The sequence below is a fragment of the Neofelis nebulosa genome, chromosome 13, assembly GCF_028018385.1.
Source record: "Neofelis nebulosa isolate mNeoNeb1 chromosome 13, mNeoNeb1.pri, whole genome shotgun sequence".
Taxonomy (NCBI): Eukaryota; Metazoa; Chordata; class Mammalia; order Carnivora; family Felidae; genus Neofelis; species Neofelis nebulosa.
In genome coordinates this window covers 71,392,074-71,404,248 of record NC_080794.1, presented here as the reverse complement: position 1 = coordinate 71,404,248, position 12,175 = coordinate 71,392,074, and the positions used below count along the sequence as shown (strand labels likewise).

The following is a 12,175-nucleotide window of genomic DNA, read 5'->3' as shown; positions in this document are numbered from 1 at the left end:
GGGATCATGATGAGACATATTGTTGTATATAGATGAATTTGTCAGAAAATGTGGTCTCTGTCCTTAAAATTAGAGTTGTGTTAAAATACACAGACAGAATACTAATATGAGCGGATATAAATGATGAAATTTATATAAATTTTAATATATACAAATTGAAATATATCTATTCCTTTTCTGATATTAACTATGTGATCTCTTCTAGTTATAGACATCTAACTTGCCTACTGAGACCGTTTTATCTTTTTCAAAGTATTTTCACATCTTAATTTAATCATTTGGCATCTAAGAGATCCAAATGAGGAGCATGTGTATCATTCCCCATTTTACAGCTGAGGAAATTGAGGCTAAGCAAGGTTAGATGGTCTTTCTAGGTTAATTAGGCTTGTAACTGTTAACTGTGACTGTGTTAATGCCACAGGATGATTCCTTAAATTGCAATCAGAATAGTCTCTTTATTTACATTGAGTTCTACTCCAGAAACCCATACTACACAGTATGTAAACTAAATTGAATTTAAATAATAAAAAAAGAATTGTCTCTACTAGATAGAGACCTCTTTATTATTATTTAAAAAAATTTTTAAGTTGCTTTTTTAAGGTTTATTTACTTAGAGAGAGAGAGGGAAAGAGAGATCATGAGCAGGGGAGGGGTAGAGAGAGGGGGAGAGAGAGAATCCCAAGCAGGCTCTATGCTGTCAGTGCAGAGGCCAATGTGGGGCTTGAACCCATGAACCATGAGATCATGACCTGAGCTGAAGCCAACTGTTGTATGCTTAACTGACTGAGCCACCCAGGCTCCCTGATAGAGACTTCTTTAAAGGCTGTCCTCTAATTCCCAGGACAGTGGGCATCTACAATGTCTTGGGTAAAGGAGAGTGTCATCTAAAGGTACCTTGGGTAAGAGGCTCACAATGAGACCATATTCAGAGAAATCCTTCTACAAGTAGTACACACTGCTTTTGATGTCCACAGCTCTGTCTTTATTGTCCTCGGTCAAGTCCTAGCCAGAAGATAAGGAAGAGATCATGGAGAGAGTTCAGAGATCCTCTAGTCCAAACCACCCATTTATTCACAAACACAGAGCCCAAGAGACAATGCATATTCTGTGTATAGTGGCCACAGTGAGTTGATGACAGAGCCAGTGCCAGGATGTCTGTCTCCTGAAGCTCCACAATAGAGTGGAATGAACCTTGGGATGGGAGTCAAACAGACTAGGCTTCAAAATTTGCCTTTGTCCTTCACTGGGTTTGTGACTTTGGGCAAGTCACTTAATATCTCTGAACCTCAGGCTCTTCATCTGTGAAGTGGGAATAATAATGCAAACCCTAAGGACTAGTTTTTCAAATTACTGATATTTCAAAGCAGCTGGCCTGATTCAGGGTAGTTCTCAGTGAGTGAAGGTGTTCTTTCTTGTCCCGTTTCTCTTTTGATTCAAAGTTCATTTTTCAGGCCAAGTCTAACACCAAATAACGTACTCTATGGCTCTTCTATATGTATCGTGTTTTAGATACTGCCACTTTTGTAAAAGAATATCCTACTACATATTCATAAATGCAAATCAGACTCCAGGACTACAGCTTTTGACTCTGCAAATTTATATCTAGATATTAACAGAAATTTGTGCAAATGGTGCTGGATTATATTAGCCAGGAGCAGGAGGGAAAATGGACGGTGAACACCAAATAAACCTTTCTTTATGCTTATTTTTGGTCTTGGGAGTAGAAGAAGGAAGTAGGAATCTCTGTGGGATGGACTCCTGCGGAGTCACCAGCACCCCAGGATTGTATATGCCATTAGGCAGGGAGTGTTGCTACTTTATGCACTACACTTTGTGCAGCAGCTGGCACATAATAATATACAATTACTAGTACAATACATAGTTAATATGTATTGAGAAAAGCAATCCCTAAATTTAACTTTTAATAATTTCCCATGTTCTGTTTGTGGCTCATTTATTTCACTTTGATTAGTTTTATCCCTCCAGCTGTGCTGTAGCCTCTCCAAAGGTAGGTTCTGGTAAAATTAGTCCTAAAAGTACCTCCAATTTGTAAAATATCTACTTCTAGTAACTGGTCCTGTGGGACACACACCACAAACAGAATCCTCCCCACATTTTTATTAAGTTGATCATTATTCCCATATGACAGATGAAGAAACAGGGAGATTAAGTAACTTGCCCGTGGTCACACAGCCTGTTTAGAGCCAGTGGTTGAATCCAAGGCCCGTATTCCTCACCACCATACTTCTCTATCCCACTCAATGTGTTTCAGAGAATTGCATGTTGCAGGTATTGAATATGAACCATGATCAGCAGAGCTGGGTAAGGTAAAAATCTGACGTGGACAAAGTGTTTTTTTCTGTATTTGCATTCTGGGGTGCCATTATGCTCTTCTAGAGCTGTCCGTGGTGCTGGCTCCCTATTGCCAAACCCTATTCAAGCCTGTCTGTTCCAGGAAGTACCTTCTCCCTAATTCTTTTCATGAAAATTTGCTTTGTTGTATTTTCTAGCTGTCATTTATAAAGCGTTTATGCTGAATCTGTATTATGATAATTTTATAGGGTATATTATTTAATTCCACACTAACCCTAAGAGACAAGTTTTATTACTATTTCCATTAAAGATGTAGAAACTGAGGCTCAGGAATTTTAAGAAATGAGATTAAGACCATAGGAATATAACTTACTCCTTTGACCTTCTATTTGTTTTTCGTTCCTGAGTCCAAATCCTAAATGCATAATGATTGGGCTATTGTACTAACCATATCGTAGGGCTATACGTTTTGAAGATTTCAAATGATGCCTCACATTTGATCTTAATACCAGATCCAAAGGAAGGAAACATAACCATGATTAAAAAAAACTTGAGGGGGGCCTGGGTGGCTCAGTTGGTTAAGCGTCTGACTTTGTCTCAGGTCATGATCTCGTGGTTTGTGAGTTTGAGCCTTGCGTTGGGCTCTGTGCTGACAGCTCAGAGCCTGGAGCCTACTTCGGATTCTGTGTCTCCCTCTCTCTCTACCCCTCCCCTGCTTATGCTCTGTCTCTCTACCCCTCCCCTGCTTATGCTCTTATGATCGTAATTAAAAAATTTTTTAAAAAACCTTGAATGATAATGAGCAGCAAGTAAAAGTCACAAGGATGAAAGTCCTTAGTGTCCTATTTTTACCAAGCACTGCCCTTCATCCCTTCCCTGCTGCACAATACAACCGTTGATGTTGCACTTGGCATTTTATCAGAGGCCTTTCTACAAACCAGTGTCTGAAGGTGGAGATTAGAGAGCCCAGAGCCACAAGGAAGATATTTTGGCACAAAGAATATCTTTGATGTTTCTTTAGTCTTACCAAAAGGCTGTTGCATTGCTAAAAGCCAACCTTCTCTTTAACCCACATTAAACTGATGCTAGACTTGGGTTACATTGGAAAGAGATTAAGAAATGTAGTCTTGTAGAGTCCTGGAGAGTTTGGAAATCAAGACTCAACTTACTCGTTATTAAGAAGCATTTATTTGAAGCTCAACATTTCCTTTTATTTCACGTCTATTTCCTTTGGCATGCTAAATTAAATTTAAATATTTTGATTAAAATTGAATATAATTCAATTCTGTTGAATTAGATTTATTCAATATAGCTATTTTTCCACTTATGGATTTATTCTAAATGAATAGAAAGACAGTATAAATGATGTTCAACAAATGGTTTCCCCTCCTTGGGATGTGAAACTTTCAGTGGTTTTATTTTAACTTTATTTTTTTGGTATGCTTTTATATTACATACTTATTAAAAGTTAAAAAAAAACTTTTGTTTTAAGAAATGATTGCTAAAGAAAAAACTGTGTATTTGTTTCCTGTGGCTGCTGTAACTACCACTATTAAACTACCACTATTAAAACAACTGAGATTTATTTTCTCATAGTTCTGGAGTCCAAAAGTCTGAAATCAGTATCACTGGGTCTAAATGAAGGTGTCACAGGGCCATTCTTCATCTGCAGGCTTTAGTGGAGAAGCTGTTCCTTGTCTCTCTTAGTTATGATGACTCCTGGTATTGCCTCAGTCTTCAAGACCACTATCTTTAAATTTTCTCTGCTCCACCTTCACATTTCCTTCTTCTATATGTAATCAAATTTTCCTCTGTCTCTAATAATGATACATGCTATTGCATTTAGGGCCCAGCCAGATAGAATGACCTTCTGATCTCAAGATCCTTAACTTAAAACATCTGAAAAGTCTTCCATGTGAAGCCATATTTACAGATTCTGGGATTAGTACATGATGTTTTTGGGGACCATTATTCAATGCACCATAAGTGGTTTCCAAAGGGAGAATGGCAACCAATGAAGATTTCATACCTGCTTTTTAAATGGATTCATGCAGTGTGAATCCCCAATTTCATGCCCTGTATCAGCTGTGTGTCTATAATTAGATGAATGTATGGCCAATTTACCTGGGATAGTTCTAGTTTAGATTATTGCCTATAGAATTATTAATACTAAAGATTAATACATCTATTAATACTAAAGATTAATACTAAAGATTAATACATCTTTACTCCCAGTAGTGTTTTGGTTTATGTAATAAATTATATAGCCACCCTCCATATGCTGTCGCATATATTCACAAAATCAGCTCTTTTAGTTTTATTTTAATTATGATCTTGGGGACAGAGAACCTTACTAGGGACAAAGTGGGGTCACCAAATTCCACCATATACTTCTTCTAAAAGAAGCTGCCAAGTGATAATGAGAAGGCTCTAGCCCAAGTCTCTCTTTAGTGGGTCTGAGGATATGTGCAGGCAGAGTAGCTGATATTAGGGATTTAAGCTGCTGCAGACTCTTTTGTTTTCACTTGCCCTTATAATAGTGTCTGTAATTACAGGGCAAGGGCAAGGGCATGTATCTGCTGATGTTCTCTGCTAGGCCACATGGCCATAGGAAAACTCGGCATCTTCTCTCTCCACCATGACTATCAGTAAATTTGCTTGACACTTGGATGGCCTCTGGGTACACACTCCTAGAGGCCTGATGCTCCTTCCATGTTAATATAATCTGCTACCTTTTAATTCATATTAAATGAATTCATATGAATTGTTAGTGAAATTTAAGAATAAGTACAGGCTCTGGTTGGAATGCCCTGGGAAGGACATCTCCAGTCTCTTCCACTGCAGATCATTTGTATAAATGACTTGATTTCAAAGTTTTATTTGATTTTTCTCTCTTTCTTTTCCTTTCTACCATATTTCCTTCCTTCCTTCCTTCCTTTTGCTAAATACCCTATTAATGGTTTAATTTAGATACTATTAGACCTCCTTTGTAGGTAAGGAATCCTAGACTCAAATATGTTAAATAATTTACACAAAGGTTACTCTGATATAGGCTGAGCTCACAATCCAACTTATCCATGTGACTCTGGAGTCCACACTATTAATAATTCTAGCCTATTCCTTATCTCCAAAATAGGTAATCAGTTTTAAAATGGACTTTACAAGCTGTAAGTTTCAGGGAGGACATCTGTGTACTAACAATGGTCAGAGCTAGTTGTCTGGAAGCTATTGTTGGGTTAAGAGAGAACCAGGCTCACTGATAACAATGAGATCAGAGAACACTAAATAATAGAGGCCAGTTGGTAGCAATTAGCTTATAGGCCAGGATTTAAGGAAGGGACAGAAAAGTCCAAGGAGACTAATAAGCAATTGAAATAAAAGTGTGGAAACTGGAAAGGAAGACATCCTTGGTAGCTTATGTAAAGGCTCTCATCTCTGGTAGCAAGAGGAACAGAAAGCTGAGAACCAGGTACTAAATCAGAGTGGCTACAGAGATTAAAACCCAACCAAGATAGGTCTGTTTTGCTGAGAACTACAGGGAAAGAGTGGGACTCTTTCAAAGAAGATCTGGCTGCCCCAGGTTCTAGCCTACAGACTATCTAGTTGTCATCTCTTCAGGATGTGCCTTACTGCAGACAGCCACCTCCCCTAAAGATATGACCAAAAGCCCAGCCATTTTGACCCAACAAGGAACAATTCAGACAAGCAAATTGTATTCCAGCGCTTCCAGTGGGGTTAGCCAAGGTCTTATATGACCTGGTTTGCAGTTAGACTTTTCTCTCTTACCAATCTCACTTCCTCCAACACTCTTCCACAAGTGTTTATCCCTAGAAGGTGTACAGCATGCCAAACTCCATCTTATCATCTGCTTCTGGAATACCAACCTCCAATAGACCCTGAGAGTCCTCAGGCCCAACTCTCCTCTGGACAGAATTAATATTCTTCCTTCCCCCATGCTATGAAGAAATTCTTCAGTCAGAAGGATAGAATATCCTAGATAAGCAAGAAAGGGGGACCCTCTTAAGATACACCCATTGTATACTAGGCCTATTGCTAGGAATGATGTGACTGACCATTTGGAGACCTCATTTCTCTTTTCCTTAATTAGGTTCTGGTGCCTAAGCACTGATTTCTGGAAGCAGACAGATGGAATATAAACTATAGAGAGCTCAGTTGGCTAAGCATCCTTGAATTTTTGTTGGCTTACTCACACAGTGAAGTGTGTTAGATCGAAATGTTCCCAAATCTAACACCTTCAGAATGCTTGATCACCAGCTGCCAAATTCGGGAACAAAAATATCACTGCTTCCCAGTCTTTTGGGTAATATTCATTAACCAATTCTGGAGAATCACATGGCTCTGAGTTTTTTATCCACCCATCCTGACCATTGAAACATGTGAGAGCAAAGCACAGTCCAGCTGGGCAGTTGCCACAGCTGCCTGGGTTGGTGTTAGTTGCTTTAAAAGGAGGAGTCCTCTAAGAGGGGAAGGAATCACAGATGCTCCATACTGTTTCTGTCTTGGAGAATGACGATCCTAACAACCTTGCTGTCCTCTACACAAAGTGCCACATGGAGAGGTGTGTGTCATCTTTAGAGCTGCTACTATTTATAGCATTGAGTCAGATTTCATAGGTCTCTATGTGACAGATTTAATGTCCAAAAAGTTCTGGGGAAAATTTATCCAAAAGGTCTGGAGATGAAAGAATTTGCCTGTCTGCAAAGAGGAGTGAGTGAAACATTTCCGCACAGAGTCTTCAGCAGGTTATAATCCATAAATCTGTCAGCAATCTTTACTTTTCATGTGTGCGAAATTATGCAAGCTTCTTTTTTTCTTTATTGTCAATTGAATTATGCACTCTGTACTATAGATAGATCAACTCTTCCTAGGCAGCTAACTGAGCTGCTGGAAGATCAGGATGTGTTTTATTTTTATGTCATCCTGCTCTGATTCAGTGTTTATGGTGACATGTAAACAGATATCAAGTTAAAAAAAAGGATCCATATTAAATGTAAACTTCCATCATGACCAATGAAATGTAATTGGTGCTATTGACAACACTCTGGCCTGCATTGATTTTCCTATCAGCCTGAAATCTGATGACAGCCTTTTTTCACTCCAACTACTTGCTTATGAACCTTTGCAGAGGAAAAATTATATAAATTATAAGTTGCTATATGTAGCCATGCTACTTTTCCAAAATAAGCAAACTTGGACACACATTATGTACTACAACAACATAATAATCACCACTTAGTGACTGTTAAGCGGGGTTGCCTTGTACTGCTCTTTAGAGACCTTACTCTACTTGCCAGTTTTTTGCCCAGAAGGAAAAGCACATTTTTCTTATTCTCGTAAAGGTAGTATGGGCTTGAGGAAGACTTGCTACTGGGTGCCCACGTGCAGAGATTTAATGCACTATCACATTTAATTTATGTGAACTCATATAAGGTAAATATTATTACTCACAATATACAGCTGCAGAAAATAAGTCCCATAGGAATGATACAAATCAGCCATGGTCAGGGGGCCAGTCACCAGAAGACTCCTTTCAAGTCTTGGGAAACTGCAGAGTCCTGGCTTATTTCCCCTCAGTTTCAAGGTCTGCACTGCACCACAGAGAAGCCTTTCTATGGAAAGGAGCTGTGGCTTTTCGTTAGTCAGATTAGATACCAGTTGGTTTATCTGCGACTCTCCCAAGCTGTTGTAGATACTACAAGAAGCTTCACTGTCGTGGGCCGCCCTGCAGTCACCAATCCGTCCACAGCCCGGGCCCTGTCACTTAGGCTGGGATAGCTCAGCTTCCAGCAGATGCTTTTGCATATAGTTTTCCTGGATAATCCCAAAGCATTAGCAAGCATGAAGTGAAACTTTAGAAAAAAAGCTTTGCTTAGAAGTTGGCTCCTTCAAATCTTTTCTTTTACAATTAATATAGGGGTTCTGATCTATTTGGAAAGACAGGAAAATAGGTTAAAATGAAAGGATTGGAGGAGGAGCCATGGAAAAACTAAAGAGAGATTTCATGGGAATCTAGAAAGAGCTGAGTCTCAGAAATGTCAGCAACAGAACCTCCAGCACAGCCCCAGAATGTGGCTGCTCTCTCAGCTTACTTCCTTACGTGTGATTGCTCTGAACTAATTAACTTGCTCTTGGTCTGCAGCCTCTGGGACTTCTTTATGACTATGTGGTATACATGGGCTGGTAATCTCCACTTTCATGGACTTCTGAGTTCTACCATCTGGGATTGGAATTTCCCTGTGTTCAAATTCCCAATAGAAGCATTCTTGATTTCGAGCCAGAAACTGGCCAGTCCGCAGACAGGCAACTTCTAATCTCAGATATTTCCTTTGGGCTATGATGGGAGAGGGTGAATAGCAACGGGGTCATCTGGTATAGCACACACTCTCCAGGGTATAGTGGCTGCCATTCTAGATAGTAGCAGGGCTTCAGCCCCTGCACATTAGCTCTGAACTTACTTCATGCTCTTGTTCCCTCCCTCTGCTTCAAACATCTTCCTCTATCTGTTCCCCTTGGTGGCAGATTCCAAGGGCATCATTCCTTTTTCTGGCAAGCTTATTGGATTGGCAATAACATTGTAAGTGATCCTCTAAGCTCTGATGTGGTACTCCTTGAGATGCTGTTTCCCGTTCACATTACTGAGCCCCATGGGATTATACCCAGTTTTGATCTTTTTCCTGTAAGGTTTTGCTTATTACTACTATTTCTAATACTACTAACACGTAAGAGAATTTACAAAACATCAAACACTGTTATGTTGTTTTTATGTATCAGCTCAGTCAACTTCATGAAAATAGTATGTGGTAGCTAATAGTGTTCCCATTTTGCTGATAATAATGTGAAGTTTTGGTGAAAGTAACTATGATACCCAAGGAAGTGCAGTTTCCGGACTGTGTGCCAGGTGCATCAGACTCTAGAGTTTATACTCATAAGCACAACACGGCCCTTGTAAATGACTAAAAACTGGTGGTTAATATCTAATGAGTGTCCTGTTCATGAGGAACAATCTTTCTGTTTCTTCATGTGAAATATACATCTACATCCAAGTCTTATCTTTTCAACTAGACTTTGAACCTATTATGGGCAGGAACCATAGAATGCATGTTTCTAGTCTCTTCTGTAACACATTCTAGTTGGAAGCACAGATAAAGCTCAAATGTACTTACTGTGTGTCTGTACCTGTATTTAAACAAATTTTAATGTTTATTTTTGAAAGAGAGTGTGAGCAGGGGAAGGGCAGAGAGAGAGGGAGACATAGAATCTGAAGCAGGCTCCAGGCTCCAAGCTGTCAGCACAGAGTCTGACACAGGGCTCGAACTCACGAACTGCAAGATCCTGACCTGAGCCGAAGCCAATGCTTAACTGACTTAGCCACCCAGGAACCTCTGTACCTACATTTTTATTCAGCTTTCAGTTTCATCAAAAATAAGCCATAGCTAAATTTATCTTCTGCTCAACTCCAGTATTGACTTTTCAAAGACAAGAAGATTTAGGGTTATTTTTCAGAGTCTCTAGACCCCTGAATATGAAAAGTTCTCAGCAATAGGGTGCCATCATTGCCTAATGTATTTATTCTGAACTGGTAATGATAGAAGCAGTACATGTGCTTGTCTGATCCAGCTGTGCTGGTAATAATTAGCTTAAGGAAATTGCACAAGAATTAAAAACCTAAAACCAGCCAAACCAAAATAAAGAAAACACACATTTGGCCTTGTTGCACTGAGTAGTGAGAAAAACTAGCACCTGGCTACTAACCTCTCTAACCTAAAGACTCTAAAACATCTTTTTATCATTACTAACAGGTTGAAACATTGAAATACTCTTCTTTATGTTCTCCCAACTCTGCTACCTTCCCAGCAGGTGGACTGGAGCATGTTTGGATCTCTCGGTTCCATGACTGCCAAGATAATGGCATGAAAAACACAAGAATAGCACAGACCATTGGCTGATGTTTCTCCATCCTCAATTAACCGTGAACTATGTCTGTGAAATGGCTTTTAGAACCAATAGATGCATAAGCATATGTGATTGATCTTATTCTTAGAGGCCTCTTATTCACAAAGTTTGGGGGAGAATGGGAAATGGTAAAGACAGACTAGGATCAGTGTTCACAGATTTATCCATCAACTTATCCTTAGATCATTACATTTTATTTCAACCAGTCTCTGAGCTGTAATAGAAGGGAGATTTGGAGCTGAAGATTAGGGGGGTGGTGTTGACTCTGCTAATTACCACCCATGTGACTTTAGGCTAATCATTTAGTGTTTTGGTCTCAAAATTAAAAAAAAAAAATAGTTTACTCACCTGTAAAATGGGGTAAAATAATCTCTATCCTATTTTTCTACATGGCCATTGTGAGGATCTGATAGGAAAATAAACACTAAAGCACTCTATAAAATTACAAAATTTTTTCGATCTACCTTACTTGTTACCAAATGGCTTAACAATGCAGAAATACCTTTTCCTGTGGTCAATTAGGACAAATCTTGACTTTTTTCTAAGGGAACTTTTTTTCCATCTAGAAAACAGAGGGAAAAAAAAGATAAATCCTTCTATCATTATTTTGATATGTCCTTAAGTAATATGACATCTGGACTCTCCCTCTATCCTGCTCTTCATCCTATTTCCATTGTCTCAGGCTCCACAGAATGCCTGAAAATAGTGCAAAGAATATTGATACATTTCTCATCCTACTTCCATTCCTCCATACATGAAACAATTTGAATTTAAAAGAAGCCTTCACTGATGACTAAAAAGAATCTTTGGCTCATTGCAGACAAGGATTTTTTAACCAGTGAATTTTTATGCCCCTCAAATCTTACCAACAAATAGAGGCTCATTGTGCTTGTGACAGATAAATAAATCAAGCCATCAGGGTTTCCTGCTTCCCATTAACCTGTGTTGGTTGGTAAGAGTATTGGTGAGTATAGCATGGCAGATCAGATCGTGGACTTCAGTATCTTACCAACCTGGGCTTTAATTCTAAAACTGTCAATCATTAGCCATGTAGCTTTGGGCAAAAAGCTTTAACATATCGAGCCACTTTCACTTAAAAAAAGATGTTAGTAATAAAATCCATCTGACTAGATTGTCGTAAGGGTTGAAAGAAATATGATACTTAGCATCATGTCTGACATGTAGTATGTCCCCATAAGTCATGGTTATCTTCCCTTCCCTTCCCTTCCCTTCCCTTCCCTTCCCTTCCCTTCCCTTTCCTTTCTTTCTGATAAAACAAGAAGTGTCATAGCACCAGTGTGGCCACAGGCAGGCACATCCAACCTGCCCAACCCCAAGTAGGCTGGGCAAGATTGTGCAGACTTTGAAGTTAGTTAGTTAGTGTGTGTATGTAATCTCTACACCCAATGTGGGGTCCAAACGTACGACCCTGAGATCAAGAGTAGCATTCTCCTCCAACTGAATCAGCCAGGCATTCCTATTATAATTTCATTGCTATTATTATTTAGTCAATTATTAAACATGAAATTGATCTGAAATGATATAAATCTATGTATGTTTAGGACACTCAGGTAGCTCCCATTTTCTATTCAACTCTTCATGACCTTTGTCCGGCTTTAGGCTTTAGTTTTTCCTGGGATGACTAAACTAGAGATGGTTTTCTCAGGGGCTTCTTGAAAGTCAGGGCCTATTCTATGGGGAGCTACCCTATTCAATAAATCAGGCTGATACCAGGGGAACATGATTGCATTAGCTCGAAACCTGGATCACGAAAGCAGAATATGACTATAGTTTAACTCATAAAGCCTATCCCTGCAAAAGAGAGCAACTTGGCTGATGATCTCTGGCAAGAGATAACTCTTGATTCAAGAGATTACTTGAAGAGATA

The 12,175-nt window shown here is 39.1% G+C and overlaps 1 long non-coding RNA gene across 1 annotated transcript in view; it reads left to right on the top strand.

Moving 5' to 3' along the window:
* Positions 1–10,299, top strand: part of LOC131493348 (uncharacterized) — a 111,635-nt gene extending 101,336 nt beyond the window's left edge. Inside the window, exon 7 of the long non-coding RNA XR_009252580.1 lies at positions 10,189–10,299. This is a non-coding gene — a long non-coding RNA (uncharacterized LOC131493348). The remainder of the gene's footprint in view (positions 1–10,188) is intronic.
* Positions 10,300–12,175: the final 1,876 nt, after the last annotated feature.